General features: G+C 44.9%; 1 protein-coding gene across 4 annotated transcripts in view; it reads right to left on the bottom strand.

Moving 5' to 3' along the window:
* LOC117352544 (zinc finger protein 474-like) overlaps window positions 1-20,772 on the bottom strand; it is an 81,175-nt gene extending 60,403 nt beyond the window's left edge. For all 4 annotated transcript variants that reach the window (XM_033929022.1, XM_033929021.1, XM_033929019.1 and 1 more), the window contains exons 1-2: window positions 20,677-20,772; window positions 5,425-5,496 (exon numbers count right to left, since the gene is read on the bottom strand). The gene's annotated coding sequence lies outside the window, so the exon portion shown is untranslated. The remainder of the gene's footprint in view (window positions 1-5,424; window positions 5,497-20,676) is intronic.
* Window positions 20,773-20,775: the final 3 nt, after the last annotated feature.

Raw genomic sequence — 20,775 nt, forward strand, 5'->3', positions numbered from 1 at the left:
TGTAAACCTTGCATGGATTTCGGCTCCCCAGGTGCATGACTTTGCATTTTTTGGCATTGAAACTGAGTTGCCAGGACCTAGACCAGCGCTCCAGTAGAAGTAGGTCATGCATCATATCGTCTGCCACTGAATTTTTGTCTGTTGTGCTTTTGCTCACTACATTGCTTAGTTTGGCATCATCGGCGAATAATGTTATTCTACCTCGGAGTCCTTCTGACAAGTCTCTTATATAGATGTTGAACAAGATCGGGCCAGGACGGAGCCCTGTGGCACTCCACTTATCACATCTGACATTTTGGAGGGGGTGCCATTCACCACTACCCTCTGAAGCCTACCTCCAAGCCAGTTCCCAACCCATTTGGTCAATGTGTCGCCCAATCCTAAAGAACTCATCTTGCTCAGCAACCTATGGTGTGGTACACTGTCAAATGCTTTGCTGAAATCCAGGTAGACGATGTCCAGGGACTCACCAGCATCCAGCTTCTTCGTCACCCAGTCAAAGAAGCTGATCAGGTTGGATTGGCAGGATCTCCCTTTAGTAAATCCATGTTGGCGGGGATCCTATAGATTCTCCTCGTCCATGATCCTGTCCAATTGGCGTTTGATTAGGGTTTCCATTAGTTTGCTCACTATTGATGTGAGGCTCACTGGTCTGAAGGCGGTAGATTTCCAGCTAGTGCGCGCTAATCCGGTGCATGCGTTAAAACCGCTAGCGCAGCTTTATAAAAGGGGCCCTTTGTCTGTATTATAGATTTGAAAGAATGATAGCAGAACAATCTGGAAATAATAAAAGGTTCAAAAAGATTTGGAGTCCTTTGGAGGAATTTGTCAAACAGCAGAATGATTGAATCCTTAATTCCTAGATTTTCTTAGATTTCTACACACATCCAGGTAGGAAGGGAGGGAAAGGGGGGGGAGGGAATAGGGTAATTTGTTTCATTGTTTGTAAGAATACAAGTGCTCTTATTCGATATATCTGAATATATATTTGTTTGCACTTTTTATAAGTTTTGAAAATCAATAAAGAATTTTTCTAAAAAAATGGTTAAGAACCTATGTTTCTACTGGATTCACTGCTAGTTATATCTACTAAGGGCTTCTTTTATGAAGTCGCGTTAGCAGTTTTAGCGCACGTAGCTTTTTAGCACGGCTAAACCCGTGCTACACAGCTAGACCTAATGCCAACTCAATGTTGGCAGTTTAGCGAGCGCTATTATGTGCGTTAAACCGCTAACGCGGATTCGTAAAAGGAGCCCTAAATCTAGCTACTCATTCATCAGTATGAATAATTCAATTTTTCAACTACTGTATATTAAAGCAAGAAAATATTAAATATGAACTGATAAAATCTCTGTCAAAATTATTCAAGATATACATTGTTAAAGCTTTTGTACAGCATAAATAAAAGTAGATAATGTTTTACAACTCATTGGCCCAACTGAATCTGCTCTTTCCAATTGAGTAGCAGTAGTATTTGGTGTGCTTCTTTGGGAAAGAAACTGTCAATGATTGCGTGCTTTCAGTATATGCTCTGCACCACTGTTTCCACTAAGCTGAGTGGGAGTCCTCCAAATGCACTGCTGTCAGTAGAGGTATAACAAAGTCAGGGGTTTTCCCTTAACATGGACTCAATTATACCATTGGGCAGCAGGGGGTGCTAGAGTGAACTACATGTCCCAGAGTGTTCCAAGTTCTACAGCCCAATACCGAGGCACTCTGGGACACTGATGTATAAAGACTGCTGAGTCAGAAGAGTGGGGCTCAGCCAAGATGAGGGTTAAATAGTATAGCAGGAGTTAGTGAGGGAGAGAGAGAAAGCTTCCTTAGTTAGAAGCTTATACAAGCTTGCTGACAAAGCTAAGATCTATCTAGGAGAGGAGTCCCTAGGAGGAGAGATCCTGCTAAGAGAGAAACTATCCAGAGGAGGCAATTGTTGGTTGGAATGTTGGTGACTTGGCTCAGGTAAGCCAATGTTATTAAACTCAAAATTTATGAACAATAAAGCTTTTGTTATACTTTCTATCAGTGTGCTGAGTGCTTATCTCTCCCTGCTAAAGCTGGTCAGCCTGCCATAAGAGGGCAATGCTTTAATATTATATTTTCAATGGCTGGGGCCAGAAGGACAGTCATAGGAATGGAGAAGTCCATCTCTCAATCTAACCCTTTTTCCTCCAGTGAGATTGCAAGCCAGTAGCTCCCACTCCCACATCAGTGACAACTCACCCGAAGAGCAGATGGCCTGGTATTCCACACCACTGTCCAGGAAAATGATTGCCCTGATGACCCGCCCCTGTAGATATTGAAACTGTTGGATTTAAATGGCTGATCCATCTATTAGCTCAAAATTATGACTACTTACCCTCCCCCACACACTTTATCCATTTATATACTTGAATATACTTGAATATAGGAGCAACTGGATAAAGCAGGGGAAATAGCATCCATTTTGCCACTGACATCTAGACCAGCTGGGATGCTACACCTGTCTGTCCTGATGACAGATGGATGAGACAGGCACAGAGAGAAGTTCCAGCAAGGGCACACCTACATGGGTGAGTTGTACTATACATCCAGGTGATGAATATTTAGACTGTATCTTAAAGACAATCACATGGATGATGGAGGGATGGCTAGGCTGAACAGGTGATCGGAATCTACTGGGGTAAATGATGTAGAATACTGCTTATCAACATAGCACAAAAAATTATATTATCCAATTGGAAATCCTCCAGACTTCTCACATCCCACTCTTGGTGGCAATCAATTTTACATCATTACAGATATGAATCAGTTATTGCTAGGAAATTCGGCACTTTGATATCTTTTAACAAAAAATGGTTTAAATTATAAAATTATTTACAAACTTTCTCTGCCTTTAATTGAGCATTATGAAATATGTTTCTTGTTATTGATAGTTTCTCAATACCTAATGATGTATTTGTGTACCTGCAATGTCCCTCTACAAAATCTCTTTGATCTGCTAATGTTTTGGCTTTCAGCCTTATTTATTATGACTTCCTTTTGCTAAAAACTTTAATAAAGTATCATGGAAAAAAAATGCTTCTTCATTCAAGATTGGGAGTGTATAGAGGGAAGAAGTTCCTGATTGTGGAAGTTTCTTACATCCTAAATGGTATAATAATTCCTGATTGTAGTATGAAAGAAGTGTTGGGAGACTTCACATTCAGTGTTACAGTATGAGTTCTGAAAACCTTATCTTAAATATGGTTGGAACAGGAGATGCTATGAAGTGTCTTACAGGTGAGAGGAATTTCTACCTGTGAGTAAATGAAATAGATAAGAGGACAGAGGAGCCTAAAGATTCTGAATAAGAGCTTAAAAGAGAAATTTCAAGGAGAAAAGACAAGTTTTAAGTGTTTACTCATATTTTGTCATTTTGCTTTTGTGTCTGTGAAGATAATAACTTATTTTTTTCTGATTTATTTATTCAGATTTTTTAAAATCATTCTGTAAAGACTTCAGGCCTGAATTTCAGTCAATGTGACCACTGTATAATTAATATGTATACTTTGGAGGAAAGGTGGATATGGAGAGAGAGGTGGGATATGATAGAGATGTTTACATACCTATGTGGCATAAATGCAGATGAGGCGAGTTTCTTTCAATTGAAAGGAAACTCTAGAGTGAGAGGGCATAGAATGAGGTTAAGAGGTGAGTAAACTAAGGAAATACAGTAGAAGTGGTTGAGACAAAGACTGTGCCTGAATTCAAGAAAGTGTGGGACAGTGGATGCTGCGGATGGGCAGACTGGATGGACCATTTGACCTTTATCTGCCGTCATGTTTCTATTTTTCTACATCCTTGCAGGAAATTACTTTAGAAGTAGTAATGAGGGAACGTCCATGATTGTATCCTAGAGCCAGTGTTTGCCCTCTTTGAAAGTTGTGAGCTTGTGAATATACTGATACTAATAAGGAGTAAAATCAAGATAGGTCAGGAGTTAGAAAAAATGTTTGTAACCAGGAAATGTTAAAGGTTCTATTAAGGAGCATAGGAATGGAAACATTTTGAATAGTGATTTAATTTGTGAACTACTTTGTTTTCATTAACATGTGGACAGTGCATAAAAACTTGTTCAAATAAATAAATAAGAGGTAGATTCATAGCCATCTTTTGAGCCCAAAAACTTATGACTCTTTGCAGTAGTCTGCCATAAATGAGCAGAGATGACCAGGCTGGCAAAAACTTTAATAAGTAGCTCGCATGGAACACACTTCAAATGAACCCAACATGGGCTGTGTTTCAGCAAATGCCTGCATCAGGGGTTCATAATCTCCTAAAATTGTAATACAGTACTCCCCCGAAATTCGCAGGGGTTATATTCGCGGATTGACCGCGAATATTGAAAAATCACGAATATTGGAAGAGTACTGCAATCGGCACTCCCCCCTCCTCCGCCTCCTCTCTTGTTCCGGCCCGAGCTGCGCCGCTTACCTGGTCGCCTTAGTCGGCGGCATCTTGGCTTCCCCGTGGCTGAATCCTGTGCACTCGACCTCTTCCTCCTGCACAACCCCGCATGAGAAGCGCGCTCCAGGTTTCCGTGAGAAGAGGCTGATGTCGGGAGTGACGCGATCGCCATGTTGGTGGTGGGAGGGAGAAAATCTTTAGCTCTGCTTTCTCCTCTCACTGCGTTGTGGGAGGGTACACGGAAGGTGCGTGGCCAGGGAAAACAGAGAGCTTTTCCATTGGGCAGTCATTCGTGTTATTTTCTGACCGGAAGAGACGGTCAGAAAATAGCGTGAATGACCGAGTTCGCGAATCGCCGACCGCGAATTCATGGGGGTGTACTGTACTACATGAAGTCCATTATTTAGAATGTGTACCAATGAATAAGAAGAGCCAGCACCTCAGTGTTGTCTGGTGATTTTAAATTTCTAATCATCTTTTTCCAATCTCTGGTTGAATTTCTTTCTGTCTGTGCTCTTAACTGTGCTTCCAAGGCTGAAAATAATGTGGAACAAACGAAGACGAACTGCAGACAGGAGTACTCCTGTCTGAAGTTCATCTTTGTTTGTTCTGATTGCTTTTTACTGCAGACTTGGATTGTTTTCTTGTTTTCATTTTACCATGAAAGTAATGTGGAGCCATAAATTGACACCGTTTTGAAAGTGTCTTAAAGCATCTGAGGTCTTTTCATCTGGCAATATTGTAGTTGACAATTTGTGGATATATATTTCTAGATCAAACTTTAAGGCCTCTTATACAAAGCCACAGTATTGATTCTCCCATGACAAAAACACACCAAAACCGATAGGAAATGAATGGGCTTTGGTGCATTTGCCACAGGAGAATCACTATTGTGGCTTTGTAAAAGGAGCTCTTAGTTTTGTTTTGGTAACATTTTTACATTTGGTAACATTTTGACAAATCAAAAAATATCTCTGTATTTGTTTGGTGACTTACCTTTGTCTAGTTCCATTATGCCATCTTTCCAAGCTTTCCAGAAATGCGTAAAGGCATTGGTTGGACAAATTCCTGGCAAAAGAAGTCAATATATATTAAAAAGTGACTGGTCATAATATAATCAGTACGAACAGAAACTGTAAACAAATGAAATATAGACCTTGAAAACCCTGACCTATATTTCCGGCACCCATTGCGTGATTGACAGCAGCTGCTGACAATGGCACCATTTATAGAATCTGGGTCATAATGGGCAGAAGCCAATAGATACATAAGTCAAAACATGCCGGAGATCCGCCTAAAATCCAGCCCTAACCATGTCTTCTTATTGGTAGTTGTCTTGGAGTAAACACTTACCTTAAAGTGGTAAGCACTTACCAAATTAGGTACCTACCATCTAATCAATTGCAATTTAATTGCAATTTTCTATTAACATCAATTAAGACTTTTTAAATAATTAAGCTAGGCACCTCACATATAATCAGGGCCTATGGGTATTAGATGTGCTGCCTTATAGAATAGCATACAGCCAAATGCACATTCTATAAAGTGGTGCGCATAAATTCTAAAAAGGGGGCATGGCCAAAGGAGCATCATGGACGTTCCTAAAAATGATATGCACTGTTATAGAATACACCCGATCCATTCAGAATTTAGGTGAAGGCATTCACACCAGGTTTTAGTTGATGTGCCTAAATTTTAGTCTCAGAGCTGGCCACTACAAGTTTCTATACACCACAACTAACTTATTTTTGGCCCATATATAGAATTTACTCTATAACCTAGCTGCCCACACTTATGCAACCTACCTGAACAACCGCCTCATCCAAACTACCTCAACCAGGCATAGGAAAACTCACTCTCTATTCACACACCCTCCAATCAAAGAAGTTAAACGGAAAAAAAACTATATGACGGCCTCCTAGCCACCCAAGCAGCAAAACTAGACAACCAAATCGCCAATCTACTGATAACAACCCCAGACTACAAGATATTCAGAAAAGAAATAAAGACTATACTCTTCAAAAAATCCCTGGAAAAAGTCTTAACACCACGAGTACCTGTCTTCCTCCCGTCTTCTTCCTGACTCCCCGAATCTACCTGATCTACTCTTTACTTTCTCTGGAAATGACCAGAGATCTTCTTTTGTAACCCACCTTCCATAACTCTTTTGTAATCCGCTTTGAACCGCAAGGTAATGACGGAATAAAAAAATCTCTAACATAATGTATTAAAGGGTTAGAATATCCACACTTGTGGGCACACATCTGCATAACTGGTAGCAGGGCACCCAAGCGTTATTCTGCAAATGGCCACATAATTTGCATGGTGTATATTTGTGAGGGGGTTTATGGATGGATAGCAGATGGGAAGGGGACATAGGCAATACTCCCATTTACACCTAGGCACAGTGGTTAAAGCTACAGCCTCAACACCCTGAGGATGTGTGTTCAAACCCACACTGCTCCTTGTGACCCTGGGCAAGTCACTTAATTCCCCCATTGTCCCAGGTACATGAGATAGATTGTGAGCCTGCTGGGACAGACAGGGTAAAATGATTGGGTACTTGAATAAATTAATGTAAACTGTTCTGAGCTCACCTGGGAGAATGGTTCAGAAAACTGAATAAATAAATATAACTTACAGAATACTTTAAGTTGAAAGCATCACATTTATTTTTATTTTAAAAATTTATATACCATTTAAGACTAAATGGTTTACATGATTTATATACACAATATTAAAATGAAGACAAAGTAAAAAAAAATACATAATAAAATACATATAATAAAATGAATATACATGTAATCCTCTGGAAAATACCATAATGTGAATAGTTGAGATCACACTGATGCCAACTCTATGGCCGGTACACCTAGCTTCCATTATAGAATAGGCTCCAACACTGCTTTGGAATACCTAAATGGAAGTGCCTATGAAGCAGTATGTTAGGGGTGTCCAATGTCGGTCCTCGAGGGCCGCAATCCAGTCGGGTTTTCAGGATTTCCCCAATGAATATGCATGAGATCAATTTGCATGCACTGCTTTCAATGCATATTCATTGGGGAAATCCTGAAAACCCGACTGGATTGCGGCCCTCGAGGACCGACATTGGACACCCCTGCAGTATGTAGTACAAAACAGGGATTCCTTAAGGACACTCCCTCACTGAGGCTGAAAGTGAGCTACTTTAAGGCAGGAAAGAGCTTAGGTTACTTGCTGAGTCAGGAAGTGGAGCTCAGAGAATAAGAAATTAAATACAGTACCCTTTAACTAGGATTACCAGATGTCCGGAAAAACTCACATGTCATCTTTTTAGAGGACTGTTCAGGCGCCCGGGCGGACTTTCCAAAACCCAGTAGTTTGTCCGGGTTTTGAAAAGTCCTGCATCTGGAGGGCCTCTGAGCATTCACAGATGACATTACACACATCCTCGTATGCTCCAGGCCCTCTAGACGCAGCTGGAGCTTGTTGGGGAAGAAGAGAAAAGGCTTTGTACGGGCGGGATTCAGGGAAAAATGAGGTGGGGTTGGGGGCAGAATGGGGCGTGGTCAGAGGCGGAACATGGCAGAGCCATGTGTCCGGGGTTTTGCGGACTAAAATATGATAACCCTACCTTTAGCAGGACAGAACAGAGAAGCCCTGAGGAGAGAAGTTCTCCACCCTAGGTCTCCACCACAGAAGTTTAAGCTGCAGAAACTCTTAACTAAGGTAGTAAAGTTTATCTTGGAATCCTGCTGGAACGTATAATTTTGGACTGTAGGGACTGGCCAGAGACCAGCTGTTATGTTGTCTTTTTGAGAGCCAGACTAGTACATGCTGTGGCCCTGCTGGAAAAGGCCATAGGGATAACTCTTGGGATCAAAGACTGATTTTTGCATGTTTATTTTTCCTCACCTGTGAAAGAAAGGAACAGGATATCCCTTTCCCTGTACATCAACAAGCTTCTTTATTTTACTTTGAACTCCCAGTGTGGCTGTTGTTATTAAGTGCCCAGGTCTGTTCGCTAGCTATACTTCTACAGCACCCAATTATAGAAATGCCTAACAGGGTTTGGTTTTATAATAGGATACCTATATAAGAGTCTAAAAGGGAACCTATTTCAAGTCTATTTGGCCAAGGCAGCAAAGCCGCTTATGTGCCTTTCAAAAATAGGCTCCCAGAACCAGCTCCTTCTTTAAAAAAGGTAATAAGTGGTATATAAATTCTTAACTAATTAATAAATTAAAGCCATTTCGAAAAAGGTTGTTGGAATAGATATAAATTTCCCTCAAGCCTCCAGAACCATTTCAAATCTTCCTTTTGAAAGCAAATTTATTTAAAAATTGTTTACTAACAATGTCTAGATTATTATAAAGATAATGCGATATTCCATCCACTACAATCCGGACTTTGTGAAGAACATGCGACTCAAACCTATCATGAGTGGAGTGATTTTAGTGCACGCTCTTAATAAACGACCACTTTATTAAACCAGAGCCCTTGTCTTACGAAGTTTGCAGTTTTGCCCTTTTTTCCTTGTTAAAACTTAGCAATGAAGAATCCTGCCACACGGATTGTCTCTTCATGGTTAATGTAATGTACAGTGCTGCATGTATCTGGCAGTGCTATAGAATTTTTTTTATTTTATTAGGTATTTATATACTGCCTATTAAGATTATCTAAGCGGTTTACAATCAGGTACTCAAGCATTTTCCCTATTTGTCCCAGTGGGCTCATAGTCTATCCTGGGGCAATGGAGGATTGAGTGACTTGTCCAGGGTCACAAGGAGCAGCATGGGGTTTGAACCCCCAACCTAAGGATGCTGAGGCTGTAGTTGTAACCAGTAGAACACTACTTTATACATTTTCCTAAACTGAAGGAAAAAGTAATTCCTGTTGTTCAGATTTTTGAACATTAGAAAGTCATGAAATTCTATGAGCTTGTGGAAAAATTGCAATTGCCAAGATGGAAAACCACAAATAATGGGAAACATTAAGGAAGCGTCTGCAAAATGCAAATGTGCACATCTGCTACATGTTGTGCAGTATTTTCTCATGTAAATGACATATACATGTAAAGGCTGATTCTATAATGCACTCTTCACATGTGCGAATGTTGCAGGTCATATAGATTTAAAGGAAGCTTGTTCTGGGCAGTCTCAGTACAAGTGGATCGATTTCACTCTGTCAAAAATTATAAAGACTAGGGGACACTCGATGAAGTTACAAGGAAATACTTTTAAAACCGATAGGAGGAATTTTTTTTCACTCAGAGAATAGTTAAGTTCTGGAACGCATTGCCAAATGATGTGGTAAGAGTGGATAGCGAAGCTGGTTTTAAGAAAAGTTTTGACAAGTTCCTGGAGGAAAAGTCCATAGTCTGTTATTGAGAAAGACATGGGGGAAGCCACTGCTTGCCCTGTATCGGTAGCATTGAATATTGCTACACCTTGGGTTTTGGCTATGTACTAGTGACCTGGATTGGCCACCATGAGAACGGGCTATTGGGCTTGATGGACCATTGGTCTGACTCAGTAAGGCTATTCTTATGTTCTTATGTGGGTATTTTTTTATTATTATTTTACAATTGGAGTGCATGTATGGCACAGTTTCTTACCGTAACAGGTGTTATCCAGGGACAGCAGGCAGATATTCTCTACATGTGGGTGACGTCATCCACGGAGCCCCGTCGCAGAAAGCTTTTCAAGCAAATTTGATTGAAGATTTCAAAGTTTACTAGTGCTGCACCATGCATGTGTGTGCCTTCCCGCCCCACTAGAGGGCGCGTCTCCTCAACGTGGTCCTCAGTTCAGATAGCTAGCAAAGAAGCCAACCCGGGGAGGAGGGAGGGTTGCGAGAATATCTTCCTGATGTCCCTGGATAACACCTGTTACGGTAAGTAATTGTGCTTTATCCCAGGACAAGCAGGCAGCATATTCTCTACATGTGGGTGACCTCCAAGCTAACCAAGATGGGATGGAGGGAAAGTTGGCAAGCTAAGAGAACAGATTACGTAAAACCGACTGGCCGAACAGGCCGTCACGTCTGGACAAAGTATCCAGACAGTAGTGAGAGGTGAATGTATGAACCAAGGACCAAGTGGCAGCCTTGCAGATCTCCTCAATAGGGGGCAGGTCCGAAGGAGGAGTTTGGAAATGTAAGGAATACCCCTCCCTGATGACCGAGAGGACCCAGTTGTCCGAAGTGATCAGTTCCCAGCGTTGAGAAAACATATGAAGGCGGGGAGGCTTGGGGCAGAAGGGGCCCGGTCCGCCCCAATCGGGGCAGTCAAAAGGACGGCGCAGGTTTAGCCGCTGCAGGGGCCTGAGATTTCTGAGGGGCCCTCTGCTGCTGCAGATGCCTAGGAGGCGGTCAGGAAAAAGCCGGCTTGGACTTTTGGGGATAACGCCGGGGAGGCAACTTGTACGACTTAGGTGGCGCGGGCTTCACCTTGGGTCTGACCAAGGAGGCAAAGGAGCGTTCATGTTCGGAGAGGCGCTTGGTGGCTGCCTCGATGGAGTCATCAAAGAGCTCATTGCCCAAACATGGGAGATTCGCCAGCCGATCCTGGAGATTCGGGTCCATATCAACTATGCAGAGCCAGGCTAGATGGCGTATGGCTACCGCAAAGGCAGAGACCCTCGAGGAGAGTTCAAAGGCATCATAGGTCGCCTGAAACATATAGAGTCGGATCTGCGACAGCGTATCCATAAGCCGGCGAGATTCGGCCCCGCAAGGAACAGGCAAGTCGTCCTGAAAAGAGGGCATGGATTTGATGCACTGTTTCAGGTATGATGTAAAAGTAAAATTATAGTTGAGAACCCTGTTCGCCATCATTGAATTCTGGTATAGGCGCTTACCAAACTTGTCCATAGTCCGGCCTTCCCGTCCCGGTGGGACAGCCGTGTAGACCTAGGAAGGATTGACTTCTTCAAGGAAGACTCTACCACCAAAGACTGGGGGGAGAGCTGAGCTTTCTCAAACCCCTTGCAGGGGACCGTCCGGTACCGGGACTTTATCTTGGCCGGAATGGCCGGAATAGAGTAAGGCGTCTCCAAATTCCGGAAGAAAGTCTGTTGCAAAACCGGGTTTAAGGAGAGGCGAAGGGGTTTCTTCGGTGGATAAGGAAGCTCCATCTCCTCCAAATATTTCTGGGAATACTGGGATCCCGCCTTGCCCATGTCTAACACGAACTTGGTGAAAAAGGATGGCCTGCCTGCAGAATGCCCCTCAAGAGGGGAAGCCGAGCGGGACTTTGGTGCAGCAGAAAACGAGGGGGAAGCCTCTCTCGAGTACTGCGCCGGCAGGTCAGTGTCCACAAGCATGGACGTCGAGGAGGCCCCGCTGATAGAACAAGGGGGGGTCGATAACAGCTTGCGCCTATAGAGTAGGGAAGGCGAGGACCCAGGGGTCCGAAGAACGGAGGTCCGGGGAGCCTGCCTCGGCGAGCCCCGGGAAGAAGAGGCTGGTGTCTTCGACATCGAAACCCCCCGGAGTGGAGACCGCATGGGGGAATGTCAAAGACGAGGGTCAGACAGGACGAGGTCCGAGGGCTTGATGGACCCAGTCTTGCGGGGGACCAGCGACCTACCCCGCTTCAGGGGAGAGTCCCTGGGCCATTTGGCGAACCGCTGCCTCGATGAAGACGGACATTTAGGCCGGTGCTTCGACCGAGGATGGCCGGCGGAAGAAGTACGCCTCGAGGGAGTAGGTGAGGAGGCACTCGAGGATGAGCGTCGAGACTGACGCACCTTGCCTCGGGAGCTCTCGGCACGACGCTCAGGCTGGTCAACGACGAGCGGGGTTGAAGCTGGGGTAAGCTGGGCCAAGGCAGAGGAAATCTGTGAGGTTAAGATGGCCTTAAGCGTATCCTCAAACATGGGCACCGAGACCAAAGGGTTTGGACAAACTGGTGCAGCAGTGCGCTCCACTGAGGGTGACCTCGATGTAGAGAATTCCCGTAATGTGGAGGCACACTTAGGAGGAGGTCTTGACGAGGCCAGCAGGACTACACTCACTGCCTGGGCAGCCAGAGACTCCGAAGTCGGCTTCTTCGGTAGCTGAGCTGAACCGGAAGACAGAAGAGGAGACTTACCCGAGGCCGAGATCTTCGGGGCCGGAGCAGCCGAGGTCCTTGAGGTCGAGGGAGATTTGATTGGAACCGAGGTCTTCGAGGCCGAGGTTGAGGCCGAGGCCGAAACCGGGGTTGAAGTCTTATCAGCCGACGGGTCCATGTTGAAGAGTTCCACGATCTTGGCCCACCTTTGACGAAGGGCACAAGGCTGGAGGGTGGCACAGTGAGGGCAAGAGTCCGTCGGGTGGTCAACCCACAGGCAAAGAATACACCAACGGTGCGGGTCTGTGATGGAGATCACCCAACCGCACTGGGAGCACTTCTTAAACCCGGTAAGAGGCCAGGACATAAGGCAGGAAGAAAGGCCGCGGCCACAACGAGGCCCAGCGGCCAAGTAAAAACTTGGAGCCCCCAGTTTCATGAAAACCAAAACAAAAAAAGTTATTTTCTTTGATGGAAAGGGAGAAAAGACGCGGGTTGAAAATGACCAAAAAAGTTAAATGTCCTAAGGTTGGATATCCTGAAGGCCAAAATATCTAAATAGGAAATTTCTGAAAACCCAAAAAATGTAGTGGTTTTGCTGGTTTCGAAAATGGCCATTTCTCCGCTCCAGACTTGCGGAAAATGTCTAAAGTTGGACTTGGACGTCCTGTCGATAATGCCCTTCCACATATACAAAGCCCTGAGTGATACCGCTTTTTTTTTTTTTCTGCGTGAATTTTTGTGAAATGGCTGTTGCTGCTAGACTGTATATGTACTGTATATGTATACTGTATAAGTATTTTATTTAAAAAAAAGCTTGAAGTTTAGCAGATCCTTTTATAGAATTCACAGCAATTTGGAAACATCCCAAATCTTACTTAAATATCTAATACAAAATAGGGATTTTTCTGTTCTTCTTTCTGATACCACACACTCAGTAGCTAGACTTGCTAATGTGTGCTGCCATTAACTAGGTCCTTTTGCATAAAGGAGGCAATTCTATAATATGTCACAAATATGTAGGTGTCTACTTTCCATGGGATGTGAGTTTATTATATAGGCAATGGATGGAATCGTCACCAAAAACCAGCAAACACAAACCAGTCTAGCCTGCATGAGTTAATTTAAATGCAAAAAAGGAGGAAAAAGCCTCAGAAAATGTAGCACAAGCTAGCCGCCATAGCAGCTTAAGGCCTGCCCCAACAAAACCTCATGGGCATAAAAAAAACCCTCCTTTTGCCAAAATCAAAATGACTCTGTGCAATGCAGTGAATAAAAACTGGATAATAGTACAAAAACTACTTATCTTGTCTTGTGCACAGGATGGAAAAATTATGTTCTTACCTGTTAATTTTCTTTCCTCTAAACCAGTGGTCTCAAACTCATGGCCCAGGGGCCACATGCGGCCCGCCAAGTACTCTTTTGAGGCCCTCGGTATGTTTATCATAATCACAAAAGTAAAATAAAACAGTTTCTTGATCATTTGTCTCTTTAGCTATAAATGACAATATTATTATTAAAACTTAGCCAAAAGGAAAGATTTATAAGCTATAAAGAGTTTTACATCACGCAAAATTGTTATTTCTTTAATAAGACATTAACTATTTTTTTCTGAGGCCCTCCAAGTACTGACAAATCCAAAATGTGGCCCTGCAAAGGGTTTGAGTCCGAGACCACTGCTGTAGACGCAGCAGATGAATCCAGAGACTAGTGGGATAGTACACATCTACCAGCAGGTGGAGATAGAGAACTGATTAACAGGTGATCCTATTGGTTGGCACCCTCCCTGTATTCTCAGTATTGCTCCTTGCCCAAGCAGTCGGAATCAGAATATGTCCAGCATGTAAAAAACTTCTTTCCCAACACAAATCGCATAGGCAATAATAGAGAGAACTACCAACAATGACAAAACCGCGGAAAAAAGCAAAACACGAACAGGGATCCAATAGCCAGAAAGGGTGGGGCTCTGAATTCATCTGCTGCATCTAGAGGAAAGAAAATTAACAGGTAAGAACATAATTTTTCCTTCCTCAACAACAGCAGCAGATGAATCCAGAGACTAGTGGGATGTAGCAAAGCAATCCTCAATCAGGGTGGGAAGCGCATTCCGTCTTGACAATAACTGACGCACCAAAAGCAGCCTCCGCACGCACCGTCACATCCAACCGGTAATGCTTAGAAAAAGTATTCTTAGAAGACCAAGTAGCTGTGCGACAAATCTCTTCCAAAGAAAAACCTCTGGACTCCGCCCAAGAAGTAGCCATCGCTCTAATGGAATGAGCATGAAGCTTGTTGGGCAACTGCTTACCATACGTCAAGTAAGTGGAAGCAATTGTCTCCTTGACCCAGCGAGCAATGGAAGCCTTAGACGCAGCCATACCTTTGTTGTGTCCCGCGAACAACATAAAGAGGTGATCAGAATGGCGAAAGTCGTTAGTAAGTTGGAGATAATGTAGAAGTATCCTATGGACATCTAGGAACCACAGAGAAGAGAACTTTTCCCCCTAATCCTCCTTTCTGAAGGCTGGAAGAAAGAGAGACTGGTTAACATGAAAGGTGGAGACCATCTTAGGAAGAAACGACGGAATAGTCTGCACCGACACTCCCGAATCCGAAATGCGCAAAAAAGGATCTCTACAAGACAACACCTGCAACTCAGACACTCGCCTAGCCAAAGCCATCGCGACAAGAAAACCCGCCTTCAACGTCACATCCTTCAAATTCTCTTTGGACAAAGGCTCAAAGAGAAGCTTTTGTAACCCACCAAGGACTACTTTAAGACTCCACTCTGGACATATCTTTTTAATAGGAGGATGAATATGTTGCACCCCTTTCAGCAATTGAACCACATCAGGTTGAGACGCCAAGGAAGAATGCGCCACGTGGCCCCTGTAACAAGCAATAGCAGTCACTTGAACTTTAAGAGAATTAAAGGCCAATCCCTTGGCAACTCCATCCTGAAGAAAGGAAAGAAACATAGAAACATAGAAAGATGACATCAGATAAGGGCTACAGCCCATCAAGTCTGCCCATACCATTGACCCACCCTTTTAAGTCTACTGGCCCCCTTAACTCTATTGACCTGCTCTATTAAGTCTATGTCCTAGCGACTCTATTCATTGGTATGACCCTCGCAGTGATCCCACATAGGTATCCCATTTATTCTTGAAGTCTGGGATACTGCGGGCCTCGATCACCTGTACTGGAAGCTTGTTCCAATGCTCTATCACTCGTTCCGTGAAGAAGTACTTCCTGACGTCTCCACGAAACTTCCCTCCCCTGAGTTTGAGCGGATGTCCTCTTGTGTTCGAGGGTCCTTTGAGAAGAAAGATATCATCTTCCACCTCGACCCATCCTGTGATGTACTTAAATGTCTCAATCATGTCAGAAAGCGAAGCCTGGAAGGGCAACAGACCCTCAGCAGCACACCAAGAATCGAAAACCCTCCAGACTCTAGCATATGAGGCAGAGATTGATCTTTTTTTTGCTTGAAGAAGAGTGGAAATAACCGATTCAGAATAATCTCTACATCTCAGCTGCGATCTTTCAAGAGCCAGGCCGTAAGACCAAAGCGGGATGGATTTTCCATGTCGATGGGACCCTGAGTCAATAAAGGGCATCGCCAGAAAGGGCAACTGATCGCCCGTCAACAAACATACCAGGTTTGCATACCAAGGACGACGCGGCCAATCCGGAGCTACCAGGATCACCGAACCCAAAAAGCGAGTTATGCGATGCAACACACACCCTATCATTGGCCAAGGAGGAAACACATAAAGGAGACAACCAGGAGGCCAAGCCAGAGCCAACGCGTCTACCCCCTCTAATCCCTGCTCCCTGTGTCTCCTGAAGATCCGAGGAAGCTTTGCATTTTTGGACGAGGCCATGAGATCTATGTCCGGTAGACCCCACCGTCGCACAATGAGGTTGAACACCTGCACGGAGAGTCCCCATTCTCCGGGATCTAGAAGATTTCTGCTGAGAAAGTCCACCTGAATGTTGGCTTGTCCTGCAATGTGAGCCACCGACAGTAGAGGAAGATGAAGTTCTGCCCATTGAAGGAGAAGCATCACCTCTGTCACCAACTGAGGCCTGCGTGTACCGCCCTGCCTGTTGATATATGCAACCGCCGTGACACTGTCTGAAAAAACCCTCGTCGGACGGCTCCGAATCATATGCAGGAACGCTTGAAGGGCTAGCCTGGTCGCTCTCAATTCTAGAAGATTGATGGGCCACTGAGCCTCCTCCGGAGACCAGACTCCCTGCGCTGTGGACTGAAGGCAGTGAGCTCCCCAGCCCAAAAGACTGGCATCCGTCGTAACAATCATCCATTCCGGAGTCGCCAGAGGCATGCCCTTGAACAGATTGAGATTGCTGAGCCACCAAGACATGCTGAGTGACGCCTACGGCGTCCATTGCAGATGACGATTGTAATCCTGAGACACTGGGGACAATCGAGAGAGAAGGGACTGTTGCAGCGGTCTCATGTGAAAGCGCGCCTACGGCACCACTTCCAGCGTAGCCACCATTGAGTCGAGAACTTGCACATAATCCCACACTCTCGGCCTGGGTGACTGTAGAAGCAGGTGAACCTGTGAGCATAACTTCTCTCCCTGGTCGCAGGGAATAAACACTTTCCCCATCTCCGTGTCGAACAGCACCCCCAGATATTCCAATGACTGGGAAGGAGTAAGAGAGATCTTTGGAAAGTTGATCACCCATCCCAAGGATTGAAGAAGAGAAATTACCCTCTGTGTCGCCGACAAACTTTCCTGTCTAGACGACGCCCGGATCAACCAGTCGTCCAAGTAAGGATGCACTCAAATTCCCTCCTGGCGAAAAAAATCTGCCACCACAACCATGACCTTCGAGAATGTTCATGGAGCTGTGGCTAGTCCAAATGGCATGGCTCAAAACTGATAGTGCTGACTCAGGATTGCAAAGCAAAGATACTTCTGATGCAGTGGCCATATGGGGATGTGCAGATAAGCCTCCTTGAGGTCAAGCACCGTCAGGAATTCCCCCGGCTGAACCGCCACAATGACCGACCTCACCATTTCCATCCGGAAATGTCAGACCCGCAGAAATCGATTGATCTTCTTGAGATCCAACACAGGCCTGACCGAACCCCCTTTTTTTGGGCACGATGAAGTAAATGGAATACCTCCCCTGCCCCCTCTCTGCCGGAGGGACAGGAATAACTGCCCCAATCTCTAAAAGAATCTCTCTTGGCAGCGCCCCCCCCCCCCCCCCGGCACAAGGGGAGACCAAGAAAGAATCTGCGACGGGAGAGGAAAATTCTAACTTGTAACCGTCTTGAATAATGTCCAAAACCCACCGATCGGACGTGATCTGAGCCCACTCCACCAGAAAGGAAGACAGCTGCCCCCCAATGGTCACAACAGAGGGAGCCGACCTCCCGTCATTGGGAATTACGCAAGGCCGGGGTTTGGGCTGGCGGGGCAGGTTGGGGTTTTGCAGGACGAAAGGAATTCTTCGGTGGAAACCTAGGCCTAGAAGTATAGGAAGACCCGGAAGACGGGGGAAAGGACAGCTTTCCAGGCCTATATCTCCTAACATCCCTGAAACGATTTCTGGCAGACAACGCTCTCAAAGGGGCTTTAGGTTTATCTTCCGGTAAACTTTGTGTTTTGGTATCCCCAAAATCCTTAACCAATTTGTCCAAGTCATCACCAAATAGCAGCCAACCCTTAAAAGGAAGCCGCACGAGCCTAAGCTTGGAAGCCGCATCCGCCGCCAGTGACGGAGCCACAAGGATTGTCGAGAAACAACAGAAAGAGCCATTTGTTTCACCGAAGCTCGAATAATATCATAGAGGGCATCCGCCATATACGCTAGACCTGTTTCCAAATCTGGAAAGTTGGCCGGCACCGGCACCCTTGTCTCCATCATTTTATCAGTCATACCTTGAGCCCATTGCAGGCAAGCCCGTGCCACATAGGAACTGCACACCGCCGCTTGCAAGGTAACCGCCACTACCTCAAAGGACAGCTTAAGGGAAGATTCAATTTTCCTATCCTGGATATCTTTGAGGGCTATACCACCCTCCACCAGCAAGGTAGTCCTCTTGGTAACCGCAGCCACTAAAGCGTCCACCCTGGGGTTCTTAAACCTGTCCAGCTCATCCTGAGATATGGGATACAACTGGCGTATAGCCTTCACCACCCGGAGACCAGCCTCCGCCGTGTCCCACTGCACAGAAATAAGCTCAAGCATCGCTTCGTGCACCGGAAACGCTTTAGCCAGTTTTTTCGTGCCCGCCATAAGAGCATTAGCCGTACCCGACGCCTGCGTATCCTGCTGAGAAATATTAAGTTACTGCAGCGCCTTGGTAATAAAGGATGACAATTCCTCCTTATGAAAAAGCCGGAGCGCAGAAGGATCATCCACTTCCCTAGCCAGCGCATCCTCAAGCTCAAAATCCGCCACCTCACCGTCTTCCAGAGAATCTGGATGAGACAGGGGTAATGCGAATTCTGAGGGAAGGTACCCTGCGCCTCTTAGCGGCTTGAGACTCAAGAGGAGGTCCACAGGCATGAAGAACCAACCCCTGGTTGAAGATACAGTCCTGGCGCTGAGCAAGCTGAGATTTCTGTATCAAAAAGGCCCTGTGCATCAACATGACGAACTCCGGGGAAAATGTCACCGGATTTGGTTCGGCCTGCATCAAAAAAGTCTGCTCCTGTTCAGAAATTGGGCCCGCAAAGGAAGAAGACGAAGAAAAACAGCTGACAGCCGGTGCAGCCGCTGACATGCACCGAAGCGGAACAGAAGCAGCCACGAGCGCAGGAGAAGCAGGGCCGACTTCAACTGTGCAGGAAACAGCTGCCACATCAGGTGTGAGCTGTACTTCGTCCCCCACCGCATCTGTACACCCTGCCGAACAGAGGCCCGACGGTGTTCGCCGCTTCCCAAAGTGGGAACGAGGGTGTGTGTGTCTAACATTGCACGCGCTGCCTTCCCTTCACCTCCGAAACAGGACGTAACTTTCAGTTTCGAAGAAGGGAAGCTGCCACATGCAGTTAGAGCCCCGCGACTTGAGTTGTTTCGTTGTGTTGCGGGAGAGAGCAGAGAGGGAGTAGGAGGGAGAAGCTGACCTTCAGGCAGTCGGGACCCCCCCGCCCTGTTTGCTTCCCCCCTAACGCCAGCCCTGTGCCCCCATGATATTTTCTGGTCCTAGGCACGTGCCTACTGGGCCTATCCTTTAATCCAATCAACCGCTAGGTGCTACTTATAGAATCACACTTAGCGACACCTAGGTGCGCTTAGGCATCACTAGGCATCCTTGTGGTAGGTGCCGGTATATTAGGCCAGGGTTTTCCTAGTGACATCTCAGTTAATCACACCTATTCTCTGCCTCTAACCATGCCTACTTTCAGGTAGGCGTCATTAGGTGCCACATGGTATTCTGTGCGCAATACTAATTATTTTTTAAAAAATTTTAAATCATTTTTTAATGGTGTGGTCAATTACCACACCAATTAAGCCAATAAAAAAAATTGTGCATGAATTTTAGTTAGGTGTCACTAGGCATCCATGATTAGGGGACCTAACTTAGGTGCCATTTATAGAATTCTCCCCTAAATGTGCAAAGGTCAGCCCTGCCTATACCCCATGTGAACACATCCTACCAATTATATGCTAAGCTATTTGCATGCATAAATTATACAATAGCACTTTGCATGCAAGCTGTCACTTACAGTATGTGTAAATACAGTATACACATATGTGCATGGATGAAAGTATTCTACACATTTAATTATGTAACTGGTGTTTCAGTTTAAGCAAACTGCTATAGAATGAGGGGGAAATGTGTTCTACAGTATAATAACATACCCTGACACAGTAGAGCATTTTGGTTATGTTAGCTGTTAATTCTTCCTCTTTTCTTTTTCATTGATAGGAAAATATTACTTTACAGTAGGCTGAAAAGTTGCCTTTAACTGAAAGAATATAATTTATGCTAACATTGGAAGAAATATTTGTGGTGCATGGCAGAGAAAATGTAAAAAACGAACATTCTTTTTTTTTTTAAGAAAAGCAAAAAGCATATGTTTAGCTAGAATAAAGGCTGCATTAATGAAAACCTCAACTTCAACTGGTTGTAACTTATTCTATTAAAATCAATAGAACCTTCTACAGAAAGTGTCGTTTTCTCTTAAAAATGAAAAGATCAGGTTTTTCTGTCTTACCTAAGCTATAATTAGGTCATCCTGCCCCAGCTTCTCAGCGAGTCCTTCTGTGCACCAGTGGAACACTAGCATTTTCCCGCTGACATGGAAACGAGCTGC

The sequence above is a fragment of the Geotrypetes seraphini genome, chromosome 1 (genome assembly GCF_902459505.1).
Source record: "Geotrypetes seraphini chromosome 1, aGeoSer1.1, whole genome shotgun sequence".
Lineage (NCBI taxonomy): Eukaryota > Metazoa > Chordata > Amphibia > Gymnophiona > Dermophiidae > Geotrypetes > Geotrypetes seraphini.